Source organism: Pristiophorus japonicus, chromosome 9, assembly GCF_044704955.1.
Source record: "Pristiophorus japonicus isolate sPriJap1 chromosome 9, sPriJap1.hap1, whole genome shotgun sequence".
In the NCBI taxonomy this organism is placed as follows: Eukaryota; Metazoa; Chordata; class Chondrichthyes; family Pristiophoridae; genus Pristiophorus; species Pristiophorus japonicus.
The window spans coordinates 201,870,606-201,884,495 of NC_091985.1; the positions used below are offsets into that span (position 1 = coordinate 201,870,606).

A 13,890-nucleotide genomic window follows, 5' to 3' on the forward strand; every position below is an offset into this window, starting at 1 on the left:
CTTTCCAAGTCGCCGCTTGGTTTGCGTCACCGCGCAATACTTACCTATTCTAACCTATCTTTCCAAGTCGCCGCTTGGTTTGCGTCACCGCGCAATTTCCCTATCTCTATCCCTATTCTAAGTTTGAAAGGTATTCACCAGATTGTCCTGGATCTCGTTCAGACACTACCTGAGAACCAGCGAGTGGCTAAACTTTCCTCAGACTTTTGAAACCAGGGGAAACTGGAGCAGTATTGAAATCATACTCACTCCAATGGCCACTTTCCCCTCGTCTCGTCCAAGGCTAGTCTGGCTTTTAATTCGCAAGTTTTCGGCAGTCGTCCGTTGAGATCCCACTTCTGACACCAAATGTTGATTTCTGAATTCTTTTACCTCAATCTGGTTCAGCAAAATTACTGAAACGAATACCGTTTGTGCTTTAAACAAAGCAAGCTTTTATTTAAAAAGCAAATCTCGATCGGGGACCTTATCAGACAGAAGGAATGCAAGTCTGTTCGAACGCACCCACTTCCTACGGACAAAGTGACGTTACATTGTAAAGGGACGACGGTTATACATTTTCGGCAAAAGATAACAAGATAGGGCTAGAGTGACATCCTAGTTCAGCCTATCTCTTTTGATCCCTCTTTCCCTTTGTCCACTCATAAGCCGACCTAAGTATGGTCTGATTTTAAACAAAGACCTTCTGTTAATGTTTCAGGTTAATAACATGATTTAATAAGAACTTGAGGTTTTTCTGCAAGCTGTGGGTTTTGTTTCAATATGTGTTAGTGTTGTAACATTTCGCAGTCTCGAGTCTGAAATGTCATGGCAATTCCTCCATGAATTCTTTGTTGGCTTATACTGTCCCTATATAATTCCCACGTTCTCAACTTCAATGTCTCTATACATTTTTAAACATTCACATCCCCACCACCCTTGGTGAAAATATTTCTCCTCAAATCCCCTCTAAACCTCCTACCACTTACTTGAAAGCTATGTCCCTTGGTTATTCAACCCTCTGCTGAGGGAAATAGGTCCTTCCTATCTGCTCTATCTAGGCCCCTCATAATTTTATACACCTCAATTAGGTCTCCTAAGCCTCCTCTGTTCCAAAGAAAACAACCCCAGCCTATCCAATCTTTCCTCATAGCTAAAATTCTCCAGTCCAGGCATCATCCTCATAAATTTCCTCTACCCTCTCTGGGGCAGTCACATCTTCCCTGTACTGTGGTGACCAGAACTGCACGCAGTACTCTAACTGTGGCCTGAGTAGTTTTTTATACAATTCAAGCATAACCTCCCTACTCTTCTATTCTGTGCCTCGGCTAATACAGGCAAGTATCCCGTATGCCTTCTTAACCACCCCCCTTTGTCCCTCTACACTTCTCAGTGTCCTACCATTTATTGTGTATTCCATTTCCTTGTTAGCCCTCCCCAAATGCATCACCTCACACTTCTCCGGATTGAGTTCCATTTGGCACTGTTCTGCCCACCTGACCAGTCCATTGATATATTCCTGCAGTCTACCGCTTCTTCATTATCAAGCACAGGGCCAATTTTTGTATCATCTGCAAACTTCTTAATCATACCTCCTATATTCAAGTCCAAATCATTGATTATATATATATCACAAAAAGCAAGGGGCCAAGTACTGAGCCCTGTGGAAGCCCACTGGAAACTGCCCTGGGATGGTAGAGAAGGAGATTTATTCTGTATCTAAACCAGGCTGTAGTTGGCCTGGGCGTGTTTGATGGGGAGTATAGAGGGAGCTTTACTCTATATATGTAGAGGGAACTTAACTCTGTACCTTGCCTGTGCTATATATGACCTGGGAATGTTTGATGGGACACTGCAGAGGGAGCATTACTCTGTCACTAACCCATGTTGTATATGCCCTGGGAGTGTTTGAAGGGTCAGTGTGGGGGGAGCTTTACTCTGTATCTAATCCGTGCTGTACTACATGTCTTATTACATTAATATACTTGCAGAATTGGCATATAATGCATTTCAACATTGATAAATGTGAGATATTGCATTTTGGTAACAGAAATAAGGAGGTCACATATTAGTTGGAAAACCAGAATCTAAATGGGGCAGAAGAGCAAAGTGATCTCAGAATACAAATGCAAAAATCAACAAAAGTAGCGACGTAGGTTAATAAGGCCGTTAAAAAGAGCAAACCAAGCACTCGGGTTTATTTCCAGGGGGATTGAATTGAAAAGTAGCTAAGTTATGCTGAACTTGTATTGAACTTTGGATAGACCACATTTGGAGTACTGTGTACAATTGTGATCTCCATATTATAAAAAGGATAGAGGCATTGGCGAGGGTGGAAATTAGATTTACAATTATGATACCAGAAATGCGAGGTTATGCCTATTAGGAAAGGATGAACAGGCTGGGTCTCTTCCTCTTGAAAAGAGAAGGTGACTTTTAAAAAATTTTGTTCATGGGATGTGGGCTTCGCTGGCAAGGCCAGCATTTATTACCCATCTCTAATTGCCCTTGAGAAGATGGTCATGAGCCACCTTCTTGAACCGCTGCAGTCCGTGTGATGGAGCGGCGAGGTCAGGGCGAAGGAGCGGCGAGAGATAGTAGAGGGATATGACCGGGGCCCAGGAGAGGCGTGAGTTTGGGGCCCAGAAGAGGCGAGGGCCCAGGGGCAGCACGGGCCGTCCACACTGCGACAAACGTGCGCATTAGGTCCGTGCAGCAGAGCTGGTCTCCAGTCGTTTTAGTTAATCCTTGCCACTGGACCAAGACCTAGCTCTGTCAAGCCCGTGTGGTGGCTGGTGTGCAACGGTCACCACACGTTAAAAAAATCCACGCATCTTCCACCCTTCAACATGCAGTACGGGACCTAGTATTTTAGGTCCTTCATTGAAACACCTGTGAACTTTTTGACGTGGAAGCAAGTCATCCTCGATTCGAGGGACTGCCTATGATGATGATGAGGGAGGGAGTGTCAGGATTTTGACCCAGCGATGAAGGAACGGTGATATTCTTACATATCAGGATGGTGTGTGACTTGGTTGGTGGTGGTGTTCCCATGTGCTTGCTGCCCTTGTCCTTCTAGATGGTAGAGGTCACTGGTTTGGGAGGAGCTGCCGAAGAAGCACTCTCATATCTCCACCTGTTTCTTTCTCAATTTCTCTCTCTTCCCCCACCTTGTTCTCTCTCTCTCTCTCTCTCTCTCTCTCTCTCTCTCTCTCTCTAATTCACATTTGCTCTATTATGAACATAAGAAATAGGAGCAGGAGTAGGCCATTTGGCCCCTCGAGCCTGCTCCGCCATTCAATAAGACCTCTACCTCTCTCATTTCTCTCTGCCTCACTGTCTCTTACTCTTTCCACCTTTCTCTTCTCTGCTTCTCTGTCCCTCTTTCTGCCAAGCTCTCAGTCTACCTCTCTCCGCCTCTTTCGCCCCTCTCTCTTCTCTCTGCCTCATTCTCTTCTCTCTTGCCATCCCGGCCAATACCTTCTCTTCCTTTCCTCTCTTTCTCTGCCTCATTCTGTCTCTCCCACTCCCCCTTTTGGATTTAAGTCTCTCTGTCTTACTTACTTTGCTGTCTGTTTGATCTCACTCTATCCAGCTCTCTCTCCCTTCCGTGTCAATCTTCCTCTCACTCATTCGCTCTCTCTCCCTTCGTGCGGATTGGAAGGTACCAAATATAACCCCACTATTTAAGAAAGGAGGGAGAGAGAAAACAAGGAACCACAGACCAGTTAGCCTGACATCAATAGTAAGAAAAATGCTGGAATATGTTATAAGGATGTGGTAACAGGGCACTATTAAAAATAATAACAGGATTGAGCAGAGTCAATACGGATTTATAAAACTGAAATCATGTTTGACAAATCTGTTAGCGTTTTTTGAGGTGGGAATGAGCAGAATAGATAAGGGGGGAACCAGTGGATATGGTGTATTTGGATTTTCAGAAGGCATTCGACAAGAGATAATTAAACAAAATTAAAGCTCATAGGATTGGGGGTAATATACTCGCATGGATTGAGGATTGGTTATAAAAGCATAAAATAGTACAGGACAATATAAGCTTAAACCAGAGTGAGTAATAGAATAGATTAGATTATAATGTGTGATGTTTATACCTATAATTATGAAACTATAAGAAATAACAACTAACACCAGGCAGGGGAGTTTAGGGATAATCGCAAAATTACTGAAGAAAAGTAACTGCTGGGAACCAGGGAAAGTGTCCTTGTAAATCACTAATTAGAGAAGTTCCAGCTGTCTTTTCCCAGCTTCCTGCCAAAACCCAGCGGAGAAGACAAAGAAGAGTCAGGTGTCAGAGGTGGATCACTGCAGGGTATAAAAGTGAGGGGAGACTGATGTAAGGGGATAATTGGGACTGGAGACACCGGAGATCAAGCTCAGGGTGCCCGAGGTTCCATCCAGCGGGCTGACCTCGTGTCAGTTACTGTGGACACGAGCATGGATTGAGGATTGGTTAACGGACAGAAAACAGAGTAAGAATAAACGGGTAATTTTCGGGTTGGCAGGCTGTAACTAGTGGAGTGGTACCGTAAGGATCAGGGCTTGGGCCCCAGCTATTCACAATCTATATCAATGATTTGGATGATATCCAAGTTTGCTGATGATACAAAGCTAGGTGGGAATGTAAGTTGTGAGGATGATGCAAAATGCAAAGAAACTTCAAAGGGATATAGATGGGCTAAGTGAGTGGACAAGAAGATGGAAAATGGAATATAATGTGAAGTTATCCACTTTGGTAGGAAAAATAGAAAAGCAGAGTAGTTTGTAAATGCTGAAAGATTGGAAAATGCTGTTGTTCAGAGGGTCCTGGGTGTCCATGTATATGAATCACTGAAAGTTAAGATGCGGGTGCAGGAAGCAATTAAGACAGCAAATGGTATGTTGACCTTTATTATAAGAGGATTTGAATATAAGAGTAAAGATGTCTTACTGCAATTACATACTGCCCTGGTGAGACCACATTTGAAGTATTGTGTACAGTTTTGGTTTCCTTGCCTAAGAAAGGATATCCTTACCATTGAGGAATGAAGGTTCACCTGACTGTTTCCTGGGATGGGGGGATTGTCCTATGAGGAGAGATTGAGTAGATTAGGCCTATATTCTCTGTAGTTTAGAAGAATGAGAGGTGATCTAATTGAAACATACACAATTCTTACAGGGCTTGACAGGGTAGATGCAGGAAGGATATTTCCTCTGGCTGGGAGTCTAGAACCAGGAGTCACAATCTCAGAATGAGTGGTCGGCCATTTAGGACTGAGATGAAGATAAATTTCTTCACTCAGAGGATGGTGAATCTTTGGAAGTCTCTATCCCAAAGGGCTATGGATGCTCCGTCTTTGAGTATATTCAAGACAGAGGTTGATACACTTTTGAATATTAAGGGATGAAGGGATATGAGGAAAGTGGAGTTGAGGTAGAAGATCAGCTATGATATTGAATGGTGGATCAGGCTCGAGGGGCCGAATGGTCTGCTATTTTTTGTGTTCTTATAACGTAACGTAAGTGGATTGGAGTCACTGTTAATCTAGTGGAAAACTTGCTTTAGGTTCTAACCTCTGCTGCACCTCTGACACAGTTGACTACTCCATCCTCCTCCAACGCCTCTCCACCAATGTCCAGCTAGGTGGGACTGCACTCGCCTGGTTCCATTCTTACCTATCTAATCGTAGCCAGAAAATATCGTGCAATGGCTTCTCTTCCCACTCCTGCATTGTTACCTCTGGTGTTTCCCCCAAGGATCTGTCCTTGTTTCCCTCTTATTTCTCATCTATTTGCTGCCCCTTGGCTATATCATCTGAAAACACGGAGTCAGTTTCTACATGTACACTGACGACACCCAGCTCTACCTCTCCACCACTTGTCTCGACCCATGCTTGGTATCTAAATTGTCAGATTGCTTGTCCGACATCCAGTACTGGATGAGCAGAAATTTTCTCCAATTAAATATTGGGAAGACCAAAGCCATTATCTTTGGTCTCCGCCACAAACTGCATTCCCTAACCACTGACTCCATCCCTCTCCCGAGCATCAATCTGAGGGAGAACAAGACTGTTCACAACCTAGGTGTCATATGTGACCCTGAAATGAGTTTCCAGCCATATATCCGCGGCATAACTAAAACCGCCTTTTTCCACCTCCGTAACATTACCCACCTCCGCCCCTGCCTCAGCTCTTGTGCTGCTGAAACCCTCATCCATGCCTTTGTTACCTCTAGACTCGAATACTCCAATTCACTCCTGGCCGGTCTCCCACATTCCTCTCTACGTAAACTTGAAATCATCCAAAACTCACCAGCCCATGTACTAACCCGCATCAAGTCACGATCACCCATCACTCCTGTGCTTTCTGACCTACATTGGCTCCCAGCTAAAGCCTCAATTTCAAAATTCTCATCCTTGTTTACAAATCATTCCGTGGTCTTGCTCCTCCCTATCTCTGTAATCTTTTTCAGCCTCACAACCCCACAATATGTCTTGCTCCTCAAATTCTGGCCTCTTGAACATCCCTCATTATAACTGCTCAACCACCATTTTCCAATCCTCTCTGGCTTTAGATATGGTGCTGGAGGACTACTAATGTGGTACTTTTGTTTAAGAAGGGAGAAAGGGATAGACCGAGTAATTACAAACCAGTCAGCCCAACCTCAGTGGAAAAAGTCCTGAAGAGCAGAATAAATCTTCACTTAGAAAGACATGGATTAATCAAGGACAGTCAGCACGGATTTGTTAAGGGAAGGTCGTGTCTAACTAACTTGATTGAATTTTTCGAGGAGGGAACCAGGAGGGTGGATGATGGCCAAACGTATGATGTAGTGTATATGGATTTTACAAAGCTTTTGATAAGGTCCCACATGGCAGATTGGTCACGAAAGTAAAAGCCCATGAGATCCAGGGCAAAGTGGCAAGTTGGATCCAAAATTGGCTCAGAGGCAGGACGCAAAGGGTAATGGTTGATGGATGTTTTTGTGACTGGAAGGATGTTTCCAGTGGGGTTCCGCAGGGCTCAGTACTAGGTCCCTTGCTTTTTGTGATATACTTGAATATAGACTTGAATATAGGGCGTATGATTAGGAAGTTTGCAGATGATACTAAAATCAGCTGTGTGGTTGATAATGAAGAAAGCTGCGGGCTGCAGGAAGATATCAATCAACTGGTCAAAACAGTGGCAAATGGAATTTAATCCAGCGAGGTGTGAGGTAATGCATGTGGGGAGGGCTAAAAAGGAAAGGGAATACACATTAAATGGTAGGACACTGAGAAGTGTAGAGGAATAAAGGGACCTTGGAGTGCATGTCCACAGATCCCTGAAAGTAGCAGTACAGATAGATAAGGTGGTTAAGAATGCATACGGAATGCTTGCCTTTATTAGCCGAGGCACAGAATACAAGAGCAGGGGGTTATGCTGGAACTGTTTTTTAAAAAAAAAAAAGCTGGAGTACTGCGTGCAGTTCTGGTCACCGCATTACAGGAAGGACATGATTGCACTGGAGAGGGTACAGAGGAGATTTATGAGGATGTTGCCGGGAGTGGAAAATCTTAGCTATGAGGACAGATTGGATAGGCTGGATTTGTTTTCCTTGGAACAGAGGAGCTGAGAGGAGACCTCATTGAGATGTATAAAATTATGAGGGCCTAGATATAGTGGATAGAAAGGACCTATTTCCCTTAGCAGAGGGTTCAACAACCAGGGGGCATAAATTAAAATAATTGGTAGAAGATTTAGAGGGGATTTGAGGGGAAATTTCTTCACGCAGAGGGTTGTGGGAGTCTGGAACTCACTGCCTGAAAGGGTGGTAGAGGCAGAAACCCTCACCCACATTGAAAAAATACTTGGATGTGCACTTGAAGTGTCGTAACCTGCAGGGTTACAGCTGGATAGTCTCTTGTTGGCCGGCACGATGTGCCAAAATGGCCTCCTTCCGTGCTGTAAACTTCTATGATTCTACTTCCAATATAACTAGTTGTGACGTGGTGCATTTTGGTAGGTGGAATAAGGAGGTCACGTACTCCGTGTCAGGTGTGGCTCAGTGAGTAGCACTCTCACCTCTGAGTTATAAGATTGTGGGTACAATTCCCACACCAGGGATTTGAGCACAAAAATCTAGGCTGACAATTCAGTGCAGTGTTGAGGGAGTGCTGCACTATCAGGTGCCGTCTTTCAGAAGCGACGTTAAACCGCAGCCCCGTCTGCTCCCTCAGGTGCATGTAAAAGGTCCCATGACACTATTTCGAGGAAGAGTAGAGGAGTTATTCCCGGTCTCCTGACCAGTATTTATCCTTCAACATTACAAAAACAGATTGTCTGGTCGTTATCCCCTAGAGGATGAGACTGGGGAATTAATAATGGAGAACAGGGAAATCACAGAGATGTTGAACAAATATTTTGCATCGGTCTTCACGGTAGAAGGCATTAAAAACATGCCAATAGTGGATAATCAAGGGGCTATATGGAGGGAGGAACTTAACACTATCACTAATGAAATAGTACTCGGTAAAATAATGGGACTAAAGGCAGACAAGTCCCCAGGACCTGATGGCTTACATCTTTGGGTCTTAAAAGAGGTGGCTGCAGAGATAGTGGATGCATTGGTTGTAATCTACCAAAATTCCCTGGATTCTGGGGCGGTCCCAGTGGATTGGAAAACCGCAAATGTAACGCCCCTATTTAAAAAAAGGAGGCAGACAAAAAGCAGGAAACTATAGACCAGTTAGCCCAACATCTGTCGTTGGGGAAAATGCTAGAGTCCATTATTAAGGAAGCAGTAGCGGGACATTTGGAAAAGCATAATTCAATCAAGCAGAGTCAGCATGGTTTTATGAAAGGGAAATCATGTTTGACAAATTTGCTGGAGCTCTTTGAGGATGTAACGAGCAGGGTGGATAAGGGGGAACCAGTGGATGTGGTTTAATTGGATTTCCAAAAGGCATTCAATAAGGTGCCACATAAAAGGTTACTGCACAAGATAAAAGTTTACGGGATTGGGGGTAATATATTAGCATGGGTAGAGGATTGGCTAACTAACAGAAAACAGAGAGTCGGGATAAATGGGTCATTTTCCGCTTGGCCAACAGTGAATGGTGGGGTGTCGCAGGGTGCTAGGTCCTCAACTATTTACGATCTATATCAATGACTTGGATGAAGGGACAGAGTGTAATGTAGCCAAGTTTACTGATGATACAAAGATGGTTGGGAAAGCATATTGTGAGGAGGACACAAAAAAATCTGCAGAGGGATATAGACAGGCTAAGTGAATGGACAAAAATCTGGCAGATGGAGTATAATAACATTTTCCAACTTTGGCAGTAAAAATAGAAAAGCACATTACAATTTAAATGGAGAAAAATTGCAAAGTGTTGCAGTACAGAGGGATCTGGGGATCCTTGTTCACGAAACACAAAAAGTTAGTATGCAGGTACAGCAAGTAATCAGGAAGGCAAATGGAATGTTGGCCTTTATTGCAAGGGGGATAGAGTATAAAAGCAGAGAAGTCCTGCTACAACTGTACAGGGTATTGGTGAGGCCACACCTGGAGTACTGCGTACAGTTTTGGTCTCTGTATTTAAGGAAGGATATACTTGCATTGGAGGCTGTTCAGAGAAGGTTCATTAGGTTGACTTATGAAGATGGGTTGAGTAGGTTGTGCCTATACACATTGGAGTTCAGAAGAATGAGAGGTGATCATATCGAAACATACAAGATAATGAGGAGGATCGACAAGGTGGATGCACAAAGGATATTTCCACTCATAGGGGAACTAAAACTAGGGGACATAGTCTCAGAATAAGGGACCCATTTAAAACTGAGGTGAGGAGGAACTTCTTCTCTGAGGGTTGTAAATCTGTGGAATTCTCTGCCCCAGAGAGCTGTGGAGGCTGGGTCTTTGAATATCTTTAAGGCGGAGATATTTTTGAGTGATAAAGGAATACAGGGTTATGGGGAGCAGGCAGAGAAGTGGAGCTGAGTCCATGATCAGAACAGCCATGATCTTATTGAATGGCGGAGCAGGCTCAATGGGCCTACCCCTGTTCCTATTTCTTATGTTCTCATCACATTGCTGTTGTGGGAGCTTGCTGTGCGCAAATTGGTGCTGCGTTTCCCACATTACAACAGTGACTACGTTCCAAAAGTACTTCATTTGCTTTAAAGCTTTGTTTTGAGATGTGTGGTGGTGGTGAAAGGTGCAATATAAATGCAAATCTTCCATTTTCGGGAAAAAAGTGTCCAAATGGTGTTGAGGAGCAAAGAGATCGAGGGCCGAGTGGGCAATTATTTGGACTGGAGGGCCACTTAACAAAGTTTTGGTGAGCTGTTGAGTGCTGCCCACCAATATTCCACCAATCGCTGGGTCCCGCGCAGACCGATCCCCAGCTCCTGCCACTGGAAGAGACACTGCGCATGTGCAGCTGCATCGTGCCCGGTGTGCAGCAAATTTAAAGGGACCGTGCGCAAAAACATTAAAACATTGCATAAACATAAATTCATGTAGTAATCAGATGCTATCTTACATACACAACTTGTATCCGGTACTGCTTATCAATGAAACATAGAAACATAGAAAATAGGTGCAGGAGTAGGCTGTTCGGCCCTTCGAGCCTGCACCACCATTCAATATGATCATGGTTGATCATGCACTTTAGTACCCCATTCCTGCTTTCTCTCCATACCCCTTGATTCCTTTAGCCGTAAGGGTCACATCTCACTCCCTTTTGAATATATCTAACAAACTGGCCTCAACAACTTTCTGTGGTAGAGAATTCCACATGCTCACAACTCTTGAGTTCAGAAGTTTCTTCTCATCTCTGTCCTAAATGGCTTATCCCTTATCCTTAGACTGTGACCCCTGGTTCTGGACTTCTCCAACATCGGGAACATTCTTCCTGCATCTAATCTATCCAATCCCGTCAGAATTTTATATGTTTCTATGAGATCCCCTATCATTCTTCTAAATTCCATTGAATATAAGCCTAGTCGATTCAGTCTTTCTTGATATGTCAGTCCAGCCATCCCAGGAATCAGTCTGGTGAACCTTCGCTGCACTCCCTCAATAGCAAGAATGTCTTTCCTCAGATTAGAAGAACAAAACTGTACACAATATTCAAGATGTGGCCTCACCAAGGCCCTGAACAACTATAGTAAGACCTCCCTGCTCCTATACTCAAATCTTCTCGCTATGAAGGCCAACATGCCATTTGCCTTCTTCACCGCCTGCTGTATTTGTATGCCAACTTTCAATGACTGATGTACCATGAAACCCAGGTCACGTTGCACCTCCCCTTTTACTAACCTGTCATCATTCAGATAATCTGCCTTCCTGTTTTTACCACCAAACATTTATCTACATTATACCGCATCTGCCATGTATTTGCCCATTCACCTAACCTGTCCAAGTCACCCTGCAGCCTCTTAGCATCCTCCTCATAGCTCACACTGCCACCCAGCTTTGTGTCATCTGCAAACTTGGAGATGTTACATTCAATTCCTTTGTCTAAATCATTAATGTATATTGTAAATAGCTGGGGTCCCAGCACTGAACCTAGCGGTACCCCACTAGTCACTGCCTGCCATTATGAAAAGGACCTGTTTATTCCTACTCTTTGCTTTCCTGTCTGCCAACCAGTTCTCTATCCACATCAGTACATTACCCCCAATACCATGTGCTTTAATTTTGCACACTAATCTCTTGAGTGGGACCTTGTCAAAAGCCTTTTGAAAGTCTAAATACACCACGTCCACTGGCTCCCTCTTGTCCACTCTACTAGTTACATCCTCAAACAATTCTAGAAGATTTGTCAAGCATGATTTCCCTTTCATAAATCCATGCTGACTTGGACCGAATCAAAGATAAAAGTTGAAAATGTTGTGGTATCTTCTGGTCTCTGTAAATCAGTGCTGTGAATTAGAACTGGAGCCCCTTTGGAGCCTGTGTCAGCATCATTTTCCCACCTCAGTCATCATTATGTCCCTCTGCAAAGATTACTAATGCCGTCCCAATTGGTGCGAGATGAGAACTCCCCTGCCATTGTACCGGGAGAAGAAAGATGCAGAGCCAGTCACTTTCTTCGGTAAAAGATTTGTGGAGATGAGCAGCCATGACTCCACTCTAAATTGCATAGGGCATATTCTAGTACGCAGTGCATTCTGGGTACCGATGTCTGCCATTGGCGCCTAGAATTACGGAATGGATTCTTTTAAGATCGGGCCAGAGAGAATCGCTTTGGCGAATTATTAATTTGAATTAAGTATTGCTATGTTTTTTCCTTGGCTGCAGTTCGGGTCTGTCACTGACTCATGAGAAGTGAAAGGGGATAGACGAATGTGCAGCTCGAGATCAGGTTTGTGTTCTATTTCTGTCCCATCCAGCGGGACGGATAGAATGATTTGGCGGGCCAGATATGGTCCATGGGCTGTATTTTGCCCACCAGTGATCTTGGGGAACAGATGCACAAATCATTAAAAGCAGGTTAACAAGGCAATGGAAATGTAATAAAGCACTGGGACTCATTTCTAGAGTAAGAGAATTGCAAAGCAGAGAAGTTTTGTTAAACGTATATAGAACTTTGATTAGACCACACTTGGAATACTGTGTTCAGTTTTGGTCTCCATATTATGAAAAAGATATACAGGCACTGAGGCTGTTGCAAAAAAGATTTCCAAGGATGACACCAGAAGTGAGAGGTTATAAGTATCCAGAATGGCTGAATATGCTGGGGCTCTTTCTCTCGAAAAGAGAAGGCTCATAGAGATCTTTATAATTATGTAGCTGTTTGTTAGGGTCGATGTAGAGAAGATGTTACCACTTGTGAGGAGTCCAAAACTAGGGACATAAATCTAAGATAGTCACTAATAACCCAGAGAGTGGTTAGAATGCAGAGCTTGCTAGCACATGGAGTTAAAGGTGAATAGCTGAGTGCCTTTAAGGGGAAGCTAGATACGGACATGAGGGAGAAAGGAATAGAAGGATATGATAGGGTGAGGTGAACTAAGGTGAGAGAATGCTCATGTGGAGCATAAACATCGTCATGGACATGTTGGGCCGAATGGCCTGTATTTCTGTGCAGTAAATACTTTGTAATTCTATAGTGAATTCTGAAAAGACATGGTACAGCACTCGAAACAATCTTCAGCAGTCGTTGGGTGTCACAGAGGGTCAAAACACTGACCTTTCACCCCTACCAATCTGAAGGACTTGTGTAAAATGAATGTGGTGAGTTCAAACACAGTCCTTGGTGAGAGGTCAGATTTGTACCAAACCAGGCCCAAAATCGGCAGACGGACTGCCGAACAAGTGCCTTTAAAAGTCTGCTTAATCCCTTTCAGTCCACCTACACCCTTAACCCATGTGTGTGTTTCAGCATGTCTGTGTGTGTCAATATACAGACACAGAACCCAACCTAACAAAAATCAGTCAGTCTGAGTCTTGAACGTTTCAGTTGAGCTCCAGCTTTTTGGGGGAGAGATTTCCAGATTGCGACTGACCTTTGTGTGAAGAAGTGCATCCTGACCTCACCCCTGAATGGCCGAGCTTTAACTTTTAAGTTTATTCCCCTTGTTCTGGACTCTCCCACCAGATGAAATAGTGTCTCTCTCTCTCTATCATCTTAAACATGTCAATGATATCATCCTTCATTTTCTATCTTTAAGGAAGTAAAAGACTTGTCTATGCCACCTGTCCTCATAATTTAACCCTTTTAGCCCCGGTATCAATCTGCTGAATCTGTGCTGCACCCCCGCCAAAACTAATACATCATTCGTGAGGTCCAGAACTGAACACAATTCTCTCGATGGGCTCTTCCTTTGCATGGTTTAGTTTGCGCGGATGCAATTCATCCAGTCCTGAGGATTTATCGTTTCCATGTTTTCCTAGTTTATAAATTCAGGAACAGAAATGGTCTG

At 43.8% G+C, this 13,890-nt stretch overlaps 1 protein-coding gene across 1 annotated transcript in view; it reads left to right on the forward strand.

Annotated features, from left to right (window-relative positions):
- The window catches only part of LOC139273440 (zinc finger protein 420-like), a 92,616-nt gene that overhangs the window by 25,243 nt on the left and 53,483 nt on the right, over window positions 1-13,890 (forward strand). The gene's annotated exons all lie outside the window — the stretch shown is intronic.